Source organism: Coptis chinensis, chromosome 6 (assembly GCF_015680905.1).
Source record: "Coptis chinensis isolate HL-2020 chromosome 6, ASM1568090v1, whole genome shotgun sequence".
In the NCBI taxonomy this organism is placed as follows: domain Eukaryota; kingdom Viridiplantae; phylum Streptophyta; class Magnoliopsida; order Ranunculales; family Ranunculaceae; genus Coptis; species Coptis chinensis.
The window spans coordinates 94,915,004-94,940,516 of NC_141461.1; the positions used below are offsets into that span (position 1 = coordinate 94,915,004).

Sequence of the window (25,513 nt, forward strand, 5' to 3'; positions counted from 1 at the left end):
CCAATGATATCTTCTATCTAACCAAATTGTGCTTTAAGTGGTATTCAATATACAACTCTAGGTGCCATGGAAAATCCACATGTGGCATTAACCATACAACTAATTGAGGTGCCATAAAGAATCCAATCATCACACTAGAACACTAAAAACTAGAAGAAAAGAATATAGGGTTTGTGATATTTGGCTCTACCCAATCATAAATTACCCTAAGACCTCCTAACCTCCACAGGAGCGTTAGATCAATGGACGACTAAGAAGAAACTCAATGAGGGATTTAAACTAAAACATGATAGAAGAAGAACTAAACTAAAACATACGAAAAATGCTTCATCTCCCCTCCCAAGAGAAGGGAGATTAGCCAATCATACTATGCTATGAACACAATATGAAAAGGAATAATCTTTATAGCTATTAATGGTGAAAAGGTCTGAACTTTCTTCTATCTTAATTCTAGATCTAAGATGCAAACACTAAATTTCCTAGATCCTGTAAACTGAGGTTTTTGTGCCTTATATATTGGCTTACATGGTCGTCTGGATAGAGATCCGAATCCTATGTTTATTTGGTGTCAAACTCTCTGTAATCTTTCTAGAAGCAATCCTGGAAAAGTTAAATTCAGTTGGACCAAAGTTGGACGTGGCCCACTTTGCCTTGCAGGCTATTTCCCAAGCTGCAGCTTCTGACAGCTTTTAGTTTCCTAATTCTTGTGAAACTCTGACTTCTTTTCCATGTTGATCTCATCTTCCTATGAAGTCAAAATTAAGGCTTTGAGATCAGATTAAAGACTCTTCTAACTCAATTATTATCTTCTTTTAGAGTCCCATTAGGCTTGGCACTTATGGAGACAAATATGACGTTTTTGCCCTAGACCTTTAAATTTGTAATTCCCAAAGGACTCCTTTTTTGACTTGTTTGACTTCTTTTCCTTCCATATTTCATATTTAGGTTCTTTGACCTGCAAAAACTCAAATTGCATCATATTAGAATATTTAAATATAAAATAGAGACTAACATACACATAATTGGGGTTATAAATCATTACTTTTGAGCACTTATCACTGTCTCAAAACAAAACCATACCCTTCAAAAAATCTTAAACCAGAAGACTCCAAGAGCAACTCCAAATTACTTGTCCTTATCCACTGCACTCCACTATCTATGTTCCCAAGAACACACCCACGTTGCAAAACAAAACAAACATGGGTCAGCAAATTGAATTTGCTGGTATGAGTAGACTAACCACAAAATATATATAAAAATCTTTCAAATTAATAAATATAATATTACCAACCATTTCAACTTGGAAGACAATATAGTTCTTTTTTCTAAAACAGCGTGTAGTTTCTTCTCAAGTAAGATTTCACCCCCAATATACAAATTCCAAGAATCTCATATAACAGTACTCATCATTCCCACTTTTCAAAATAACTCACAACATAAATACCACTTACATTCCATTTATTAAATGCACATATGATAACCTAATTAAATATGAGTTTGGTATACCTTACCTTTAAGCCAACACGTCGTCTTAGGGTAAGATATTTACGTCCTTGCAGAAAAGATTAATAGATCCTACCCTCTTGCAAAACAGAGTTAGACATCACAATAAAATGATTTATCTCAGCCAATCAAATTTCCATTCATAACCAAAACTCATTTAAAACATTTAAGTCTAATTGATATAACCTGGTTCGTCCCACATATTCGGGGAATACCACTTATCATAATACCTATATCAAGGGTAGTCATTCATATGACATCATTACGTCATAAAGTTTCTGCATGCATAACTGATAAGTGCTCAAAAAGTGCAATTTAACCCTCGATTATGCCTCTTGTTTAGCCATTTTAGTGGACTAATAGTGTTTGTAAGTTATGTTTTATGATTCTACAGGTGAAAGAGAGAGTTTTGTGGAATATTAGAGAAAAAGGGGTAAAATGGAGCAATTCGGAGCGTTAAGGATCACATGGGAAGCTCGTGGACAATCATGGAGAAGGCGAAGGAATTGAAGCTATTAAATATGCGACTTTGACCTATTTTAAAACCTATTTGGAAGCCCAAGGCCAAAGGATTCGTTGCTTGGACCAAAGCCCGCAAAAGAGAATAGAAGGATAGAGCAGAAGAGACAAAATAGACTTCCGCCCTGGACGATGGATTGCAAGCGTCCGGACGATTGCTTTCGCGTCCGAGACGATGGATCGTAAGGCCCGTGACGCATGAAACGACAATCAGAGCCAATTCTTTTCTCAGTTTGGAGACGGTTAGACTCACGAAAGAAGTCTATTTGTATAACGAAACAAATGGCAGTTTGGAATGCTTCTAGAGCTCATTGTAACCCCTATAAATAGAGGACCTAAGTGCCTCATGTAATTTGCCAATTCACTTATACTCTTGTCTCCAAAACTTGAGGCAGAGAGATATTAATAATAAAATATCAGTTTTAACTAGCTGAGTCTTAATAAATTAGTCTTTCTAGTCTTATGTTCTTCAACTCTTCTTCTTCTCGTTCTTCGTGTTCTTCCTTCTTTATGGAAGGCTAATATTCTCCTTCAAGGGAGAAGATGAAGCCGGTGCTTAAGATTTAATGATTCTTATGGTTCATGGTATTCTTCAATCAGGTTAGTTATTTATGTTTTTAGTTATTAGTTCCATTGCCCAGACCAGGGGATGGAAGTATAGATTAAGGTTTTTATTTATTGCAATCGAATATCATGCTAGTTTAGGGTTTTATTTATTGCAATTGAATATTTGTTAATGACATGCTTTTATTTATTGCAATTGAATATAATGCTAGAATAGGGTTTTATTTATTGTAATTGAATATTATACTATTATTCTTTACTTTTCTTCTAGTTGTAGTGTTTTAGAGTAAGGGAAGTATTTCTTATGTTTGCCTTAGATGGTGATTCATTGAATAGCTGCCCAAGCTCACATAAAAGGAAAAAAGATACTAGTAACATAAAACTTAGGAACAACCTTGAGTAGAGTTATTTGTTAACGATGTTTTGTCCAAGAGGGCATCGGCACTCGCTCGGTTGCCTAATTTTAGTCTACTTGTGAGAACAACCATGAAGCAAAAGGTCATTGAATCAAAAGTATTGGTGGATTCTAATATCTTGAATTCCCTCTCTTATAAATTCTCAATAGTTTAGTTTAGGTTAGGTTAGTTTAGTTTAGCATTATAATCTACAATATCTATAATCATAGTTTTTAATCCATTAAACCCCCTTTCCAGTCCTGTCCTTCATATAAATATACACTTAAAAGTGGAACGATACCCTACTCATCCTTTACTCATTGAGGGATAATTAGGTTTTAATACTCTTCTATTTTGTTCAACGACCATCATCCATCTACATCATCTATCTACATCATATATCATCCACATCCCATATCTCATCTCACACACAAAAAGAGACAAGGTCAATAACCATAGATCTCAAACTATCACAAGTCATTAATATTTTCGTAATAACATATCAAGTTATAGTCATTTCGCAGTCACATAGAAATCACAATCATTTACTAATATTATTCACAGTCACACTCACATCCATAACATCACACAATTCATATACTTTTACTTAAAAACCACTCGTCTACTTATGAGAACAGGGAAATATCACACCCAAGGAGTACATTCATCCCTTGTGAGTATCAACTCATACAAACCATGTATATATTTCTCATATAAAATCATATACATCGCATGCAATAACTCCATCACACGTAAAAATCAATATTTTACTTTACTTATTAATTATCTCGTTGACTTATTTATTAAAAGACACATCCCAACCTTTAGTTCCTACTCCACGATTTGCACTACACACATTTGCCAAATCACACATATCCGTGTGCCTCACTCACACCGAGTACCACTACAAGACATATGTCCCAAGCGGGATATCGCCTCCAAGAAACATACTTTCATCTTGTAAACTCGTAACTTGTTAGTCACAACCATCTCTGGGCTTCCATACACATAATCACAAAGCCTCTTTTGGGCATAACAAATTATCAGGTCATTCATGGCATATTCAATGAATACCTTGGGTCATTCCCGCCACATTCAAGGAATACCCATCATAACACTAATGGGCCATTCATGGCACATTCAATGAATGCCCTGAGTCATTCCCACCACATTCAAGGAATACCCAAACCTACATTCCCGTACATTCAAGGAATACGACCAACCCGCAAAGCGAATACCTTAGTTCCTCTCTAGGGCAATCCAAACTATTGGGTCATTCATGACACATTCAATGAATATCCATCTATCACATGACCACACAAGTCATAATATCTCATGTCAAATCATGAGGCGTGGAGAGTTCTAAAGATGTGGGCGACACATTAAAACATTATTATCACTTATAATTATACTAGCATTACTCATGTCAAAACAGACCACACATGCAGAGAATCATTTTCGCGCGTCAAGGCAAATCAAGCACTTAAATATCATTGAATGTAAACAGACTTATAATCAAACAAATACAATTTATATAACCACACTCATATACACAATATCGTAAACAAGTAGTTCATTAGCCCAAATTCAAGTCCACACACACTAATGTCCAAAACAGATCTACAACTTCTATCTCACACATATATATTTATGTAGACTCAAAACAATAGTAATTTCTAACACAATCACATAGTTATCACACAAAATAATATATATATTATAGATATAGTGGCTGCACTTTTGTTCAAAGCTGCCTACGTATCCAAATCTTTTAGGATTAGAATCAAGCCTTCGTAGTTCTTAACCAATTCTCCAAATATTTTAATAATCACGATAAAAGAAAACATATAGATATCTTTTCATTCCACACCAATATTTCTACAATAATAAGAATATATCGAAAGTATAATAATCACTGACCATCTAATGCCATCATGTAACCACCCAACTATATCCATTTTAAACTTTAGATAATTCTAACAACCTTGTTAATCCGTGCCTTGACAAACAACCCACCATTGGATCTGCCTAAACTTTGTATATGTCATTTAACTGGATATCAATAATCTACGGATTTAAATTTGAGGTCAATCCAATAATAGGTTGACCTCCATCTAAGCAGAAACAAAGAACTGCGCCTATCAGTTTTCTGGTGTAGTTTCTACTACGACCAGTTCCACTAATGGAAGACTCGACAGATATCAAGCCGTTGGATAAATCTAAAAATCTAATATGGAAGACTAAAATGTGTCAGGAAACTATGGATTAAATTTCATACAAATCCGAGTATGGAAAGATCACCATCTAAGCAGAAACAAAAGACTGCGCACTGTAGTTTTTCTGGTGTAGAAACACTACGACCTGTCACGCTTATGCGCGCCTCGACAGAAATCCAACCGTTGGATCTGTCTAAAGTTTTAATATGTCAGACTAAAATGTCTTATAAAACTACATATTAAATACGAAGTCAATACAATAATAATTTGACCTCCATCTAGTAAGAAATTTCTGATTGCGCAATGTAGTTTTTCAGGTCACCCTTTTTCAGTTCATCTTCTTCTCAATTATTCCTAGTTAATATAAGTAACCAAACCTTAACAAAATTTAAGAGGAGAAATCCAGCACGTACAAGATAAGGGTATTAATACATACGAAATCATCCAACAGGAAACCAACGTGGAAATTACCCATTATATTTTAATTGTTAACCTTGACACCATATCAAACAACACTTGCATCATCCGTTCTAACCGATCTTTTGTCAAACCACAAGACATTAATAATTACGATAATAGATCGTAGAAGTGAATATATATCAAAGAAAAATCCACTCACTTGTGATACGCTCTTGTTGCCAGCAAATCCCCATCAATAAGCCTCCATTTTCTTCTTTTTGTAAAACTCCCTCTCTCCATTGTTTAAAACTCTCCGTGTAAACACAATTTTTTTTCAAAAACTCCTTAAAAATAGGGAATGGGGTTTATCCTCTTTACCCTATCTCTTTCTAATCTTTATCCTTTTTATTTTTATCTATTATTATTATTATTTAATTTTATATATATTTAATTAAAAAGGAGAATAAAAATAGGGGTGTTATAGTTGTTCCTCTTCCTAACTTGCAAAAGAGAAAATTATAATTGATGTGCAAATATCATAGTATATTTTCCTGTACGTGTAGCGCATATATCACATTTTGTGTAAACGATGGCAAACATGTAGCTGGCCCGAATTGACATCCCTGATGGCAAACTTCTAGGTTATCTGTTATTTGACCTGCACAGATAAGAAAAATGGATCAAGAAGCAAACTTGGATACTAAAATTGATTAAGGGTCTATTTAGATGATAAAATCTGGCATGCATTTTAAAATTTTAGAATTTGTTTTCTGATCACCAATCAAAACATGTATAATTTGAATTGGTTGAATCCATGATCAATATTGAGCTTCTTGGGAACAAAATCTCTGCATGTACACTATCAAGGGGTTACACACTTAGGCATATGAACACTATATATCAAATTAAAAGTTCACTATTAAGTAGAAAAATATGGAACTATGAAAATAATACTATCAAGAATAGATAGAGAGGTGACTGAAACTAACTTAGTTGTGAATACATAAAGTAAGTTTTCTTTATTAATTTAAAGTTATAGTGTGCAGTCTAATTTAAAAACCATTGCTTTTGTGTTACTACGAACCTAAAGTTGTTGCAAACATTGTGAAGTCTCACAAAAAAGTGGTTGGTTGGCTTGGGTTCCAACCACTCTCCATTACATAGCCATCTGAAATAGCTAAACAAACTAAAAGTTTGGACCAAGTCATATTTAAAAGGAAGTTTGGTAATCTACATAACATCACAGTAAAGTTAGAAAAGCTAAAAGCACATAGCCTTAATGTAATACAATAAGGATCGGGAGAACAAATCAAGCCAAGATCGAAAAAGTTGCAATAAATTTAACCTGCAGCTGGCATTAAAAGTATTAATAGCACCTAGGAAAGATTTAAAATTGTAACTTCATAGAATTTTCAATAATTGTTGGTAATATACATCTAGAAAAGGCACACTGATATAGTTTTCAGTAATATTTTGAACCTGGATTAAATATATCTTCTAGAGAACTTCACTTCTCTTGCTTAATTGACAAATCTTTGAACTGTGATCTAGTGCAAGTAAAAGAAAACAACCTTATTTCCTTATAACTAAAGTTTTAGAACCATATTACGTACAAAACCAGCCTTTTTGCCTCCTATGCCAAGTCCTCCTGTGCTACTTTGGTTGTTATATGAATCTCCTCTATTTGATTAACTTCACTACCATGTGACTGTCATCCACTACACTAAAAATATTTGAAATCAAGGCTTTCAAGAATATTTACTCTACATAGAAAAAAGTAGCCCATTAGATCCAAATTTGTTGGTATTGAGCTTGTATACAAATATATAATACAATATGTAAAAAATCGCCAAAGAAAAGTTACAATAGTATTTGCATAACAAAAAACAATAAGATGGATGCAATATTGTTAATTACATAAAATGAGCATAAAAAACCAATCACAAAGCGACAGAATCCAACTTCAACACGAAAACATAGATGCAAAACTCATAATCATAAAATAATCATAATCATAAACTAATGTTTTACCATAACTGAATTAGTTTACTCTTGATAGTAGATAAAGCGGACAGAGAATGAGAACGCGAAGAAGCAAAGATAAGAAGTAGCTAAATTTGGAGGATTGATAATGAGAGTGCCCATTTTTTTCTATAAACTTTCGGAATTTATTATTCTTATTGAGAATTTGGTAGGGTTCTTTATCGGAGTTGAATCCGGTGAGTGAGGGGAGAAGAAAAGGTTTCGGTCAGGGAGAGAGTATAACTGTATAAGTTGGACGGGGAAGAAAGGGTTTTTTCTATATGAACAAACTCTTTTGAACAAACTCTCTTGGTTTTTGGTTAAAAGTACCGCAATCAAGTTTAACTTGGATCTATTTGTTCAAAATTTTGTTCCAATTTTTTTAGTGTTTTGACGTTATTTTTTTGTTTAATATCTATGCAAACTTCCAATTTTCTCTCCTATTTTTTTTGTAATACCCTGTTGACGTGGACAACCTCAATTTGCTTGAAAGGGGACTTAATACTCCAGCTGATGTGAACAGCCTCATTGAGCTTGAAAAGGGATTGCTATTATACAAGGGGGGGATCCCATAACGAATTGATCAAGAAATATCTAAGGTTATATAGACACGCCATATTTTGAAAAAAAATCCGTGTCGGATACGTATTCGTGTCGACACATATTATATGTAATTTAGCTCTAATTTTAATATTTTGCCGTGTCCGACAATTCGTATCCGTGTCCGATATAGGCACACCTACTCGTGTCAATGTAACCTAGAGAAATATCAATATAATAAGTAGATTATGATATCTCTAATTGGAACCTATATATCGACATTAATCTTTTTCACTTAATGTTCATAATTCCAGGCACTTTGAGAAGCATTAAACTATATTAAACAACACAAAATTCAAAAGAATGTGATGCAGCTACTATTTGTTATTGTGCACCTTCACACACTGATTGTTATTGTTATTGTTCTTGTTCATTAGGTTAGGCCGTTTCAATGTGTTTCCTATCACTTGTAATTTAAACTACATAATCAGCTACGGATAAGGAATGTGTTCCAATATAATAAAATTAAAATAGAACAAGTGTTTGTTGTTACTATATAATACCAATGAGTGCAAAGGTACATGTTGTTACTTTCCAGACTTTTTTCAGGGCGAAACATGGACATTTTACCGAGAATGGTACCCTACTTTTTATAATATTTCTTTCACTGGTCACCTTCGTATAGTAGGCTTAATATTTTAGCGATCTAAGCGTCTCCTAGTCTTCACCAAACATAGTATTTGAGATCATATCATCTTCAAGATTGACATCTTTTTCATTTGAGACAAAAACCCTATTGCTCTCAAACTACCGAGCCTCCCACATCAATATCAATATCTTCCCAACCTTAACTCTGACGACCTAAACATTTCAGGAACTTGTAAATTCATTGCAGGTCTACCATAACTTAGTTATAGTGATAGTAGTCTTTCTAGTCTTTGACCTTACTGCCAAAGATCCGTCTATTCTGAATATGCTACAATCAATACCACAAACCATACAAATTCCCCAAAGTAACAAATACCCATACTGCATATAATACCCAAAAAGATTATCATAGCAATTTATATGTTGTTCAGTTGTATTGGCCCAAATAATATAACGATAACAACCTATGGTCTCATGAAGTTCCTTTAGGTTGCAATAGATACCGCTATTCATCGAATATATATTAGTTTTGCATAACAAAATTTTGGCTTCAACATATAAAATAAACCCTAGTAAAGAACTAAGCAGCACATGTAACTATGAGTGTAAAAAAAAAATCGTTGACCCATCATCCGGTAGGGTATCCAATCTTCACCCGCCACCCAAATCCGCACCGACCCGAAAATAGACCAGCCCCGCCCCGCCACCATTTTTACGCGGTCGGGCTATGAGTGTAGGTTTTATGCTCAAACCCGACCTGTCAAGCCAGCCCGACCCACACCGTGTCAAAAGTCGTTGACCCAACCTCGTTGACCCGCACAATTTCAAGACTCTAACTTTAATATGTTTGTATTTTGTTTATATTTTCTTTTAACTTTTGTAGGAATTTGGGAAATATGAGCACAAACTTATGAGTTCAACATCAATTTCAAATATTCAAGTTTAAACATTGGGCAAATATCAAAAGTTCAAATTCAACTTTCGAATTTTGGAAAAGATGAATCATTCATCCATCTATTAATTTCGAATTCTTTTAGTTTATATTTTATTGTTTTGTACCATAGATTCTCGCTCCCATGCATTTTCATTTTATCATGCTATGAAAAATAATCAATTTACAAATAGTAAATCACGATAAATAAGTTTTGAATTTGTAGATATGATTTTGGGTTCAAGTTCAAGTTTTTTTATTTTTGTTTATTTTTTATTGATTGATTCCATTTTTTTCTTTATATTGTGAATTGAAAATATATTACTTGCAGAATTAGAAAGTTTTTTTTTGGTGAAATTGGGTTAAAATGATAATTTCCATCCGACCCGGATGACCCGCCTTGTAAGTTGACCCAACAGGCCGGGTGATGGTACTAAGACATGACACTTCAACCCGCCCCGCCCCATCACTATTTGACCCACCTCGCCCCGTATTACACCCCTACATGTAACCATGCTCAATCATATATAAATGGGCCATAACACATTATGCTCAATCAAACCGGCCTCTATTTGCATATTTTTCATGGTCTATAGTAATAGAAAATAAACTCGAAAGACCAATGCCACTGAAGAATACGCAATGAAATTACCTTTGAATTGCTATATAGCTTTGATCATTTCCAATTTCCACGATCTCTCATGGTGAAGATATAAGAGATGACCAGTAGTTTAGGAAAAAAAAACAATGAATTGCTATATTCTTATACGAATAAGGAGCTTAAATAATAAGAAACACCATGAATGATAAAAAAATTATACAATTGAATATTTTAGACAAAAAGTCAACCATGGTCACATGGTTACCATGGCTGTAATAATAGAATTCTATTTTAAATATACTGAAGAGAAAAGAAAGTGTTCTTGATCTCAAAAACATGCCATGCATAGAAACTGGCTCCATTAGTTTACCTACCAACCAGGACATGGGCACATGGCCCACTAAATTTTGATGTTGAGAGTTGCTCTACATGGTTCAGCAGATGTATAACAAACTATATGTGGTTCAATAGATGACATCTTGTTGGAGTATAGAAAGAAAATGGGCATAAAAATTATGTGGAAGAGGTGACATACCAGTGGTGAGAGAGGGAGTCAACCATGAATAGATATATTGGATTTTCCAAAAGGAAGCATAATCGAAATTAGATACACAATTTGTTCAGAAGAAAAACGCTAAATTAATAATAGAGAGAAACCAAAAACAATAAAAAGAAAAAGAAAAAGAATACTTGATTTAATGTAAACGAAGTGGTGGATCTGGTGTGTCGAGAGACCAAAAAGTAGAAGAGAAAGCTACAGAGTGTAGAAAGCAGAGTTTGATATGGTTTAATAAAAATCCCAAGTTTACAGTAAAAAAATATTGGATCTCGTAACGAAATGTAGATGAATCCTTAACTTTTCGAGATTAGTTGATAAATTGATTTTCGGAGAGCGAGAGCGATTAAAAATTAATAGAGACAACAAAGAAGATAGAAGCATTGGTCTTAGGAATGGGGGAGACAGAAAGAGCAGATGTGATTTTTTCTTTTTGCTTTTTTTTTTTTTTTGCTATGCAGACGGAGTGATCGAAAAGAAAGGATTTTGGGTTTTTGTTTTGCTGGAAAATTCCTGATTTGTCTCCTATATTTTTGTAATAACCCTATTGACGTGGACAACCTCAATGAGCTCGTAAAAAGAATTTGCTATTATATATATACTAGTATACCGCTATGCAGTGGGGGCATGAGCGGAGAGGGGGAGTGGAAAGGGAGAGATTGAGAGGGTGTTGAGAGGGAGAGGGAGAGGGATGAAGAGAAGAGATGGGGAATGAGCTACGAGGATAGACAAACCGACAGTCATAAACCAACTAAATGACTTTTTGTCTAGATACACCCCCTCGGCCCAAAATCGTTCACTCTGCTCACTTGATAAAAACTAACTAACTAACTAACTAAGTTCTAACAAAATAATGTACTTCACTGTTTCTATCCTTCTTGGATCACCTAAGGCAAGAAGTCTTTGATTGTCAATAATTAGATTCGACAATCGGTTCTATCTTCTCTGAACTCATTTTTTCTCTATTATCTAAAATAATTGGATTATTATGTCTAAAGATCGAGTACTATATATTACATTGCTTAATTACCAATTTATTCTCCAAATAAGTATGTATATATGCATATGAACCCTTAAGGAGTACCTATTTACCATCCGCTAGAGCAACTACAGTCGCAACTTACACATTAACCCATGGGAAAGCACCAAAACTGGTATAATTTTACATACATATACCTCGCCATATCTGTATTAACTCCAAATAAAAAAATAAAAGTGTTATACACTTGTCTTGTTTATTCAAAGAGACCCGTGGCAATGCAAGTTTTGCACCCAACCCGTTTTCCTAAGCTTAACTATATATTTCAATTGTCGTTTTATCCCCACTATTTGAGTCACCATTTCTAAGCTTTTCAAACAATGTTCAAGTTTATCATAGTGATGGTGGCAAAAACATCAATGCAACTGTTAAGACACCCAATACTTACCAAAAGTCAAGAGGCCCGCCCCTCAATATTGTATTATGTTATCCTTAGCTCACTTGTACAGAGTCTTCTTTGTATGTAATTACAACTTACAATGAGAAGGTCTCACAGATAGGCATTTGGGTAAAAAAAAATAACCCATAAGCTAAAAAATGATTAAAAAAACACATATGAACTACAATTTATTGGGTATATATAAAGAAACTTCTTAACGAACCCAAACAACAATAAATCAGTTTCCATTTACAGGACCAAATACTGAACATACTATCTAATAAGTCTCCAAGTTCCTAATAAATTAACAGAAATAAAAAATTACAATAGTCCTTGACCAATGAGGTCCAATCACTCCTACACTCAAAACTTGTATAATCAGTTAAGGATAAGGAAGAGATAAAATGACCAAGGCAATTGTATCTTTTATATCTAGTGATTCACTAAACATAAATGACCACTTCACCCTTAGCTGTCCTAACCAAAATCCTTAGGATGATGGCTTGGAGTTTACTTGTGGATCAATTTCTAGCTAGTGCATGTAGCACTGACTTCCCTTCATCTCAGAATTGCTATGCTGTCTTTATTCCATTGTATATGTACAAAGTTTTATTTATAGCTTCTTTTTTTTTCTATGTTACATGGACACCATGTTTTAAAATTAATTGGTGTTGGATACCGGACACATGTGTCCGTGTCAATATAACTTACTTTTTTTTAAACAAACACAAAGAGGGGGAAAAAAAATGCATTTAGCAGGTAAAAGAATAGGGAGAATAAGAAGTAGCTTAGAGACTTCATCGATTATGAATAGAACATCATTGCTAGTAAATTAGTAACATAAAGCTAAAGTATGGAAATGACTCACCTTTTAATCAACATTTTGCAAAGATTGGCATGGCAAAACACATATTACTAATCTATAAAAAGAAGAAACAAAAGAAAAACTATTAACTCAAATGAAAAATCTTAAATTCTTGGAAACTGAAAATACCACCAAGAAAATACATTGTTCGTTGTTTAAACTACTGAAAGTCCCATCAAGGGCATTGTGCAAATGAATTGTCTATGAAAATTCTTTGCTAGCTTACTCAACAAACTTATAGGGCTTGTATCACAGGTGTTAAACAACGCAAGCATACGTTTAACTATTACTGATTCAGGTCGAGCCAGAATAGTGGTTGGGCAAGTAAATGTAAACACAAAATGATCTAACTATTTTGTTTTTGATAGAGGATGAATCTGGCCAATGTAAGAGAACTCGATGTCTTAGAATCCTACAAATTAAAACCCATTATAAAAGTTTTAATATAAAGCAATGCAAAATGCTTATAGAAATCAATTCAATGAAACAAAGGTAATTTGAAAAATTAATGCTACTTTATTCATTTTTGTTTATACAAAATATGGTATGTAATTTTTATCAACTTTTGGTGATTGAAAAGAGGGAAATCAACAAAAGTTCAATAGGCTTTGATAATTCTACCATTTGCCGAGCGGACCCAAAAAATTATGGCTTGTGATGAACCACAAAGAAAAATAATTGTGTCAATTCCATTGTAGATGAATGGTAGTTATCATGTGAAACAAACAGGTTGCACTTTTGCATCCCCCAAAATAGCTATTTTGTAGTTACTATATGAAACAACAAATTGATAAGTCGACAAAGGGGGGAAAAGAAAAAAAAAAATGAAAACAACATTGACTAATTGATTAAACCATAATACTACTGAAGTCAACCAATAAAGTCTTAAAGAAAAAATAATAATAGTAAAATAAAGAACAAACTCCCAGAACTTTTGCTGCAATTTATTTTTCATACTCAAAGTTAGGAAACATTAGCAACATCTAAAGGAAAAGAAACAAAAGAAAAAACAAAGATTTAGAGAATGAAGTACATATATACCATTATCTATGTGGAAGCGGTTAGTATGGTGCATCGACTGAAGTGGTTAACCCTCCATACTTCTCAAATTACTTTAATTTGTGAGCGTAGCTGAAATGCATAACAAACAACAAATCAACCTCCAAAAATAAAATAAAAGCAACACCGTACAATAAAATAATTAAAGATCAAATTTAATTTAATACAAAAATATGACTTTTTGATTGTGTTATAGATTGAACTAACATCAAACTAATTCACTTACTGGAGTACATATTTTTTATTAAATATTTGCTATAATTAATCAAATCAAATGCGAGTAGGTTTAGTTTATGGATGACAAAACACGTATGTTCAATACTATTTTCTGAAGTAATTAGTAAGCTTTGAGGGTGTGTCTAGACTCTAAAGTAGTGAAGGGTAAACTATAGACAATGTATGCAAAAAAAAAATAGCTAAATATACTCAAAATCAAAATTAACTTTTGACTTATATAACAAAATGGAATAACTAACCCTAATACAGATCAATCAAAAGGTTTTCTAAAATTGATGCATCATACTTCTAGGTCTAGATGTGTTTGAATATCTTGAGCACCTCCAAGATGAACATAAATGGTGAAGAATGAGAGAGAAAATACCTATGCGAGGAGGTTTGAAGGAGAAGAATGAGAGATCAACAGTATAGTAACCACATTTTCTTTTTTGGTCTAGGGTCAAGTAGTGAAGGAGAGCTTTAAATGGTTGAGGTTTGGCTTTGCCACTTTAAAAGGACATAAAGTCCGTCACTAACACTGCCCAAAAGCTTACCCTCAAAGTGTTTCTTTAAAGAGTTTGAACTTAAAATCCCACAACGTACCTATGAGATTATGAGAGTGATCATATGTTCGAGATTGGACACCATCTTCTCCATCATGACAATTTTCTTGATATAATGGAAGGAATGGTATGAAATTAAAATACAAAAAACTAAAATAGATTGTTAAAAACATATAGAGATGAGATGCAAGCATTTTATTATTTTATAAAACTGTTGTAAAAATTACAAATAAGTAAACAATAGCTGATGAAAAAGAAAAGGAAAACCCAAACAAATAGCCACGAAAAAAACTACTTGGGAATCCTTACACGTGATGGAAGATACACTATATCAGCTTAAGATGGAAGAAAGAAAAAGAGGTGCAGCTATTAAACTTATCAATTTTTTAACGACCTTGCAATATCAAAATATTGTTCTTTAGGTGTAAGCAATGTACTTACACCTTGACTTCTAATTAATCATTGAAAACCTGTCTTTAATTAAATTGAGAAATTGTAAACTAAGACATCACCCAAAATCAATGGATAAATGAAGCCACGTATAAGAAATTTTACATCTTAACAACATAAAACTTGGAAAGCAAAAGAAAGGTTGAGAAGAGGAGAAATGTATAAATAATCGGAGTGAACATAGACATAGAAAATAATCCATTTAAAAATGGCAAAAATGACAAAAATTTAATAAATCAGCATTTTCCGGAAAACCTTCAAATTTTTATAAAAGTGAAAATAGTTTAAAATTTTTATGTTGGCTTTGGTTTCGTAAATCATCAATAATTTCACACCTCAGCGTGTGTACTTTTCCCAAAAGAAAATTGCACAAAAAGTTTGGAGAACTCAACTAAAATCAAGTTGAGCAACCAAATTTTTTTTGAAAATGTTCTTGGTGAAAATTTGGTAGTACCTACTTCCCATCAATACTATGATTGAAATGGATTAATGAATCCTGCATATTCATCTAATCAACCATATTATGATATTGAAAAAGTTCTTAGCTACTGCCATCTCTTAGTAAACAACCCTCCAAGGCAGCCAAGAAATTATATTTAAAATCAGGCTCAATTATTACCTTTGAGCTTACAATGTTTCGTATTAGCCATATTTCAAAAGGGAGGAATAAGTTTCTCCTTGTCCAGCTGAGCCTAATTGTACTGTAATGGTAACAACCTATCAATCATATTCTGGTTACATTACAAACTCTTCTCACCGAGTGTAAAATTCCAAGCAATTTGCGGAAAGTTAGTTACATTATGAACTCTTCTCACCTGATTAAAATTAAAACAATGAGCAGCCCTCGTTAAGTGCGATCTAATCACTTAACGGTTGAGAATTTACACTCCAAACACAACCTGTGGAATGCACAAAGTGTATATCCCAACCACTTGAGAATGGTGTGACCCAACAAAGTTTGCAATAGCCGCAACAACAATCTCAATACTGAAGTATATATGCCATATCCAATCCTATCAAATAGTATAAAAGTTTATCTATGAAGCACATCTACTGTGGGGGGACTAACAATGTCAATCGATCCCCACTACTAAGATAACTTGTACTAGGACCAACTACAATCTCCAGACTAAAATATAAACTTTCACTACAACCAACCTAGCATGCCCAACTCTCTAAATAACTATCACAAATAAATAATAATGCAGAGAAAGTAAAACATACCACAACACAAAGATTTAACGTGGTTTGGCCAATGATGTCTACTTCCACAAAAGTTAATCCTTTTATAACATGGGAAGGACGATTACAATCACTCTTTTTAGTCTTTCACCTTACTAGATCACGCATCTCTCTTTACAGGCTTTTCTCTCTCAAAAGGATTATCTCTCAATTTTGATAGCTCTCAAAATTGGGTTTCTAAGACTTGTGTTGGCTTTTTTCGTGTGTTAGGTTTTGCCAAAAACCCGAAACATATACTGCAAACTCGCGGTTCTGCAAAAATAGAATTATACTGAAAATAGACTTGAGCGCGGGTGCGCCCTTAGACAGGCCATTTCGAGCGCGTGCGCCCTCTTCGAAAATCACAGGAAAAGTCCAGTAGTACCAATGTTTGGGAAAACAAGGCTGAAAAAAAAATTATCTTCTTTTTCTCCAAGGCTAGCTCCTTGGGCAAGACCAATTTCGAGTGTTCGCTCACTTAAACTTCTTTACGCAAACATCACCGGATTCTCTCCTTCTTTCTCATGTGAGGGATAACTCCAACATCTACCAAGCTACTTATGAGAAAGATAGCTTATCTTTAAATTTCTTGAAGAACAAAACACGTAAAACTCCCAAGAAAATAATTTAACAACACTAACTTGTTAGTCCAAAATTCATAAGTTAAATAAATGCCTACAAAAGAAAAGAGCATAAGTTAACAAATGCCTAGAAAAGAAAAGAACCTATGAGGCTTGGTAACAACCTTGGCTATCAATGATTGAGTTGGGTATTAGGGGCAATTACTTTTCGCTTTGGGTAACAATATAATGCACAGCCTCCAGTGGACCAGGTTGTACTGGTGCGCTCAAACATAATAAGCAATGTAGTAGTTGGTATCAGAATCAGCAATGTAGTACCTGCTAGACTTGTGCCTGCTTGTCATAAAACTTATTTTCATCTTCACTAGTGATGCCAGCTTGGTTTGGGACTTCTTTTGATAAACAAGTAGCTGACAGGTTAGTGCGTTTAGCTTTAGCTAGTCGTAAGGGGATATGGGACAAAGCTTTAGTTAGTGGTAATAAACCTTTTTTAGACTTGGAAGAAACAGATCGAGTTGGCTTCTTCATTTTGTAATAAAGAGAGATCCAAGAGTCTGCCCAAGAGTGTGGTTGGTGTTTGTTCCTGATCAGATCATCTTATTTGCATTTGATTACATTGCTAATTGCTTGTTTGCATTTGTTTACAAAAAGCCCCTGCAACTCACAGTTACAGAAAGCCCTGTTGAACACATTTTGAGTTCATTACAATTTACAAGTGCAGGTGGATAGCCTTCCCTGTTGACGCATACACCATACGGAACGGTGATTTCATCAAATATATGGGATATGAGAAGGGAAAAGATAAAAAAAGTAATAAGAGTCCCAGGGATGGTGGGGCACTATAGTGTTGATTCCTTGTTCAGTCCAACAATGATCTCTGGTGTCTGTCTGTGGAGTGGACTACGACTGGAGCATTAACTAACTCCTAAAATTAGGATTTTAGTGGGACTTTGGTGTTTATTGTTTGTCCATCAAAGTCTGTTTGATAATACAGCAAACTTAGAAGTGAAACTGAATCAGCAATCAACATTGGCCAGGCACTCGTTCAGGAGGCTTCCCGCATTGGTGTTATGACAATTAGCATTCAGTTATGGTACTTGGAAAGTAGTAGTTGAACCGAAACAATGGACAATATATAATGTTATAAGAAGTTATAAATGTAGGTAGCGATGCTGCATTGAACATAGTAACGTACATATGAAGTCTTTTATATATTTCTTCCTTCAACTGGTTCTTGTAACCTTATTAACAGAACCAAATCACCAAAATTTCATATCCAGGGCCAGTTTTAGGCAATGAAAAATATTCATCTTAGTTTATTTGCACGGTCATTATGGATGTTGAGACGGGATAGACTCAGAAACCTCACAATGTACAATCATGCATAGCTTTGTGCGGATGTAATAGTATGCAGAAAAGATTTCACCATCTTCGCGTTACTGTTCGAGTTTCTGTAGAGTTGGTTTCCATTTCCTCACAAGACTTGCATCCCCTGTATACAAATCGGTCAACATGATCAGAAAACAAATTTCTCTCTACTTCTTCTCTTATTAACAGCAAAATGCAAAAAATAATTAGCTATGTGAAATATTTTGCAAAATGGAAGAAACACAAAAGCCATCAACCTTGGTGATGCCAGCTTGGTTTGGGACTACTTCTGATAAGAAGCAGCTAAAGGAGTAAAACAAAAGGAAGTGCGTTTATCTTTGCTTTAGTTAGTGGTAATTAAATATGTTTGGGATAAGGCCCTAAAATTTCAATAATTCAACCCATTATCATTATCATTATCATTATCATATCTAAATACACCCAACTTTATGGGTCTCACAGGTTTATACAGAAGATTTCTTCTGACGCCTTTTGGTGCACCTCATATATTTTTAAATAAACCTTTAAGAGCGCTCAACCTTTAATATGGGGCCAAGCTAGCTTTAGTGCGTGCAACCTAAGCCAAACTAGTGTCTTTTCTCCAGTGTGAAGAAAAGCATATTGTCAAGGTAAGCAAACTACTTTCACAAACAGAGTTGGCTTCTTCAATTCATTTCGTAATACAGAGAGATCGAAGAGTGTGCTTTCCTGAATTTCATTGTTCTACAAGAGTGAGTGGAGCCTATAAGAGTGAGTGTGCTTGTTCTTGATCAGATCAGCTTATTATTCCATCCAGTCTATAACATCAGTTCCTACCAACTATAAGGTCAGCTCTCTATTATATACTATAAATTTTCTTCTACGTGCCTTGTCATAGATCAAAGTAATACTGTCACTTCATGTATAATTGTTATGGTCTTATTACGTAATGCTGTCAAAACCAGCTCCATAGTTTATGTAATGAGAGTTGGAAAAATGGATATTTTGTTTATTGTTTACTCGTTCTGTTTTTCCTATGATTTATTCAGGTATGGTATCGTCACTCTTTAACAACTAATCAATGCGTTGTAATGACAGGAATGGAGATCCTTGTAGCAGCAATTGGAACCATATTGAGTTGTGGGTGTAACAGCATGAACACATCACTGGAAGAGAAGTGTAAGTATATTAAAAGTTCAAAAGAAGAAGTTCAGTCGTTGAGAGACAGAAAACAAGAATTGATTGCCCAAGTAAACGATGTAAAAGCGAAACTGTTGATTGCGGAGGGGGAAGGAAAGGCGCGCACAAGTATTGTAGAAAACTGGTTGAATAAAGCCAATGGTGTTATATCCAAGGTGGATGTGGTGCAAACCGAAGCCCAAGTACCGAACAGTTGCCTAAGTGGAGTTTTACCTAATTGTTCTTCAAGAGCGAAATTGGGAAAACAAATGCTCAAGTTGATAGACGAGATGACTAATCTCTTAAATGCTGGTCGGTTCTCGGACGAGGCGTTAGCATTTTTTGTTCAAGAGACAGGAATGGAGATGGCAACAACAAGACTGATTGGTAAAACTACTGCTGACAAGAACTTCGAGAGGGTTTGGGAATGTTTACTAGGTGACGAATTTCAGAAAATTGGTGTCTATGGGATGGGTGGCGTGGGCAAAACCACTTTAGTGAAGAACATCAATAATCGACTCTTGCAACAACAAAGCCGCTTCGAAAGGGTTCTGTGGGTCACTGTATCCAAAGATGTTAGTGCTCAAAAACTTCAAAGCGAGATTGCAAAGAAAGTCACATTGGATCTTTCTCCTGAACAAGATGAAGCTACACGGTCGTCATTGTTGCTAAGTGCATTGCGTAGAAGGGGAAAATTTGTGCTTATCCTAGACGACATATGGGAGGCATTCGATTTACAGGATCTTGGAGTTCCTGAACCCACAAAAGACAATGGGTGCAAGATAATATTGACTACCAGGTCAAGGGAAGTGTGCGAAGGGATGTTGTGCCAGAAAGAGATCAAAGTTGAACAACTTTCTGAGGACGAAGCGTGGGAACTGTTCTTGGCAAATGTTGGTGAGGTGCTTGTTCCCCAAGTGGAAAAGTTTGCAAAAGCAGTTGTTGCAGAATGTTGTGGTTTGCCACTTGCAATAGTCACAATTGGTCGATCTATGAGAAGAAAAGATGTTGATGAGTGGCAAGTTGCTTTATCAGAGCTGAAGGAATCTACAAGTTTATACACAGCCATGGAGGAGAAGGTCATTCAGCGTCTGAAATTCAGTTACGATCAATTAAGGGAAAATCATCAGAAGTGTTTCTTATATTGTGCACTGTATCCTGAAGATGATGAAATCAACACTAGAAAATTGATTGAGTATTGGGTTATGGAAGGATTAGTCAAGGGATCCAGCAAAGAAGATGAAATGCTTCGTGGACATGTTATACTGAATATACTAAAGCGTTGTTGCATGCTAGAAGAAGTTTCTTTAGAAGGTGGTGGTTATGTAGATGATAGGGACCTTGTTAAAATGCATGATTTGATTAGGGATATGGCCCTTTACATCACGAAATCAAAACCTAAATTCATGGTCAGAACTGGGTTTTCATCAAAAGAAATACCGCATGAAGATGATTGGTCAGAAGATCTTGAGAGGGTTTCGTTTATGGAAAGTCGTATAGAAGATATTTCAATTACTCCTAAATGCCCCAAACTCTCGACATTGATCCTCGCTCAAGATGTGTCTAAGTGAAGCACGTTGCACATGGGTTTTTTATGCACATGCCAAAACTAACAGTTCTCGATTTATCTAGGACGCTTATTGAGTCGGTACCAGATTCACTTTCTGATTTAGTGAATCTTCATGGTTTACTCTTAAGTTATTGTAAGAAATTAGTTAGAGTGCCTTCTCTATCCAAGCTTCAGTCACTGAGAGTGTTGAAGCTCACAGGTTCTGCCATAGAAGAACTACCTCATGGGATGGAAATGTTGGTCAACCTCAGATGCCTTGATCTCAGTTTCAATCGTAAATTGAAAGAAATGATCCCTTCAGGATTGATATCCAAGTTTTCTTTACTTGAAGAGTTAGAATTGCTGGGAATAGAAGCGGAATATGTGTATGCGCGAGAAAGAGGGGGAGATTTCGTGCAGGAACTCTCAAGCTTGACACACTTGGAGAATCTTAGAATCAAATTTCACGAGCTGTCGGACTTTATTGCCTATGGTGAATTTATTAGAGACTTCGAAAAGTTAAAAAAGCACTTTATTCTAATGGAAAGAGTCATATATCCCATAAGTCAGCACGAGAGAATTCTATGTTTGTCCAACTCAAAGGGTATTCCTTGCAATGCCCTCCGACTTCCGAAAAGCATTCAATTTCTTCAAGTTCAACATTTCAATGAAATCGCAAGGTTATCAGAGCTGCCCTTAAATGATTCAACAGACCTAAGAGAAATTTTCATTCGTTTCTGCAATTCAATGGAATTCATAGTACCAGAAGATGAAGAGGGCATCTTCCTACAACGGATCGAGAAGATGTATGTCGGATCGTGTAAGAGTTTAAGCAAGATATATGAGAAGGTCCCAGCACACGGAGCTTTTCCTTGTTTGAAGAGGTTAGAGATCAGCTTTTGTGATAATATCAAAGTTTTCTTGTCGTCTAGGTTGCTTCAACAGCTTCTTAACCTTGAAGAGATCAGCGTGCAGTATTGCTCACAATTGGAGGAGCTAGTGGTAGCGGATGGAGATGAGATTCCAATTCTCCCGAGGTTACATAATCTGAAATTAGAATTATTACCAAAACTGAAGAGCACTTGGAGTCAGCTATTCATGTACAGCAACTCTTGGCAGTATGTTTCAATTGACACTGTCAGATTGGACCGCCTGTTTTCATTTAGGTTATTACAACACTTTCAATACCTGGAAGAGATCAGCGTGGGGTATTGTGCGAAATTGGAGGGACTAATTGTAGAAGAAGAAGAAGCATGTGAAATTGATTATACTGTCGCACTCCCGAGGTTGCATAAGTTACGGCTCTCGAATCTACCGAAACTGAAGAGCATTTGGAAGGGCATGATGGTTTGTGACTCTCTTCAAACAGTTGAAGTATTCCATTGTCCTGAATTGAAAAGGCTCCCTCTGTTCAATGGAGGACATCAATCAGCACCACCTTCTCTCAAAAAAATCCAAGGAAGCAGAGAATGGTGGGATTCACTGGAGTGGGGAGATTATCCATGTCCTGAACATCTCTTTCAAGAGTTCAAAATTAGAAACTATTAGGTTAGTAAAGGCTTTTATTCTTTTCAATTTCTATTTTAACTTTTTCATAATTTATCTAATGAAATTTTCCCCACTATATAAAATCAAGATCTTCTCATCAAGTATTCACTTATATTATAATGATTCATAATTTGATTTGATGAAAATTTCTTAACAGAGAACTGAATCAAGGACTTGAAAGATTTGACCAGGGGCTTCACAGAGGAGGAGTGGCTAGCTATTTGCATCTGGAGGGCAACAAGACATTTCTGACTAAGTTTTTCAGTTTCTGTTTCTCAATAAACAATTTACTTAAAGGTGATTTCTGGAGGGCAACAAGAAATTTTCCACTTTTCCGTTTCTCAATAAATTTGTTTGCCAGTAGGATAGAAGCCGCCTGCTTGTCATAAAATTTGGTCTTTGACTTGTGCTTGTTTTATGGGCTGCTATTACTCAAAAAAAGTTAAACGCTCGCCAGGTTACGAGGAGCCTACGGTTCTTGCTTCAGAAATCCCTTGTGAGTATATTTTTGTTATTTGTATGTGTATGTCATTTTAAAATTTCAACCATGAACTCAATTGTTGTTCTTGTGGAACATATTCAACTGTGATAGCTTAAGAGGTAAATAACCCTCCCAGGTTTGTAAACCTAGCTGCCTGCAACTGCAACACGGGACATGGCAAAATGTTTCCCGGTTTGAGTTCAGCGGTACCCATGCACTCATGCAGGGTCAACTTTTAATGAGATCTAACGCAATGCTAGGCTGGAGCCAGTAAAGAAAGTAAAGGATACCCGTATTTGTTGAATCGGTATCAATGGCTATAGGTTTACTAATGGTGAAGTTCTTTGCCATGTTTACTTGAGGGGCTTTGCTAGTTCCCTTTTAACTCTTAGAGATAGATTACGACTGACAAGAAGTGAACTACTTCAGGTGAGATTCCACCACTGATTCACAAACCAATCACTGTCGACAAGTAGGTGGCATGCTACTTTAACCTTGAACTTGAACTTAAGTTGGCAAAATAATGTTGTTTCCTTACAAGCCATAGGTTAACTCTGTTTTCTGCTGCTTTATAGTAAGGCATGTGTCCTTCTTGACATATCATATCAAATTTGACCTATAAGATTTGGAATCAACATGTGATACATATATGCTATGTTTTATTTGTTTGTCTAGTGCTTTTATTATCCTTTCTGTCATTGTGTTTGATATGCTCTTTTGCTTCCTTAAATCTGCAAATACTGGTGCATATAGGAGGACAGACTGGGAGAATTTGGCACCTCAGCAACAAAATTTTGTATGGGAACTAAGCCAAGCGTTTGCAACTATTTCTATTGTTTCACTAGGAATATGGGTGGCATATTTTCTTTCTTAATAAGTTTCAACAGTTGTCAGCAATCTGTGTATACTAGCCAATATGCCGGCCTGTGGCCGGCTTACTACATTAGTAGTTGATTTGCTCCAGCCTATTATAAGTGTATATTGTGCTATTATTTTGATGATGAACTGATTAAGTACTCAATGTTTTAAAAGAAAAATTATTCAAAGTGTATTGGGCTTTAAAATTAGTTTGAACTTTTTTGTTAAATGTTGGTATTTATAATTGCTTTGGGAAAGAATAGAACGTCCAAAGACATAATTTTTTTTTGGGCAAACACAAATGCTTTTAGAGAGAAAAACATATATTGCCAAATTACATCACTTGTGGAATGTGTTGTTGTACTTCTTGTTTTAGGGTTACTTTTGGAATCCCTAATATAGCATAAGCTCATTTTTAGTTAACCCAAAAGGGACAAATCAAGATTAAAGATTCACACCATACAACTCTTTACTTGATGCATATGATCGGCGGTGAATGAAATTAACCATAGCACGTGTTTCATGACACAAAATATTGCATCTTTTTTTTTGTGTGTGAGAGAGACTTGAAACTTCAATAATGGTGGTAAGGTTATTGCAATAGTTTGATTTACTTATGAATGGAAGGCTTGAAGGGATGAGTTTAGTTTAATTTTGGAAGAAGAATAAAAGAGAGGGTATGAAGAGATGATTTTTTTTTTGTAAAGTTGGGAGTGTTTTGTACAATTGAAAAGAGAGTATGGAAAGAGGGGTTTTGTTTTTTTATCTATTTTGGGTTACGAACAATTGAAATCGGCAAAAAAGGGCGTAGATTTACTTTTTTTATGCCGAATTATTATAAAATCTGATGTGTCCGTCTCAAAGAAAAAAGGAGGGTTAACGTGGGTCACTGGGAGCATTCTCGACTACTCAGTATTCATGGTCTTTGATATATATATGAGTATTACATTCATAACTTGTAAATACATGTGCCTCAAAACTTATTGATGTTGAGATGATATGCCAAAAATAAACTCAGCGATTAGTTATACATCTCTTTCTCATATTCTTGTGAGACCACAAACGGCTGTTCATCAACTATGTTTCTCAAACTCTTCATTACACCTTGTTCTTTATGCTAATTGTTAAATCATTTTGTTGATGAAAGGATTAAGAACCACTGATACGTTAGCTAAAAGTTTCAAAAAGTGGAGCATGTACGTTAATAACATGCAAATTATATACACAAAATTCAGTGCTCAATATAAGCCTAGGGATCTAGACGCTTTTGAAAGGTGCCTGCAC

General features: G+C 34.9%; 1 pseudogene across 1 annotated transcript; it reads left to right on the forward strand.

Moving 5' to 3' along the window:
* The first annotated feature begins 19,221 nt into the window (after positions 1–19,221).
* LOC147495651 (disease resistance protein At4g27190-like) lies at positions 19,222–24,438 on the forward strand (annotated as a pseudogene). Its single transcript, XR_015197623.1, has 3 exons — positions 19,222–19,461; positions 19,713–22,890; positions 23,048–24,438. The product of XR_015197623.1 is annotated as a disease resistance protein At4g27190-like (transcript).
* The last annotated feature ends 1,075 nt before the right edge of the window (positions 24,439–25,513 follow it).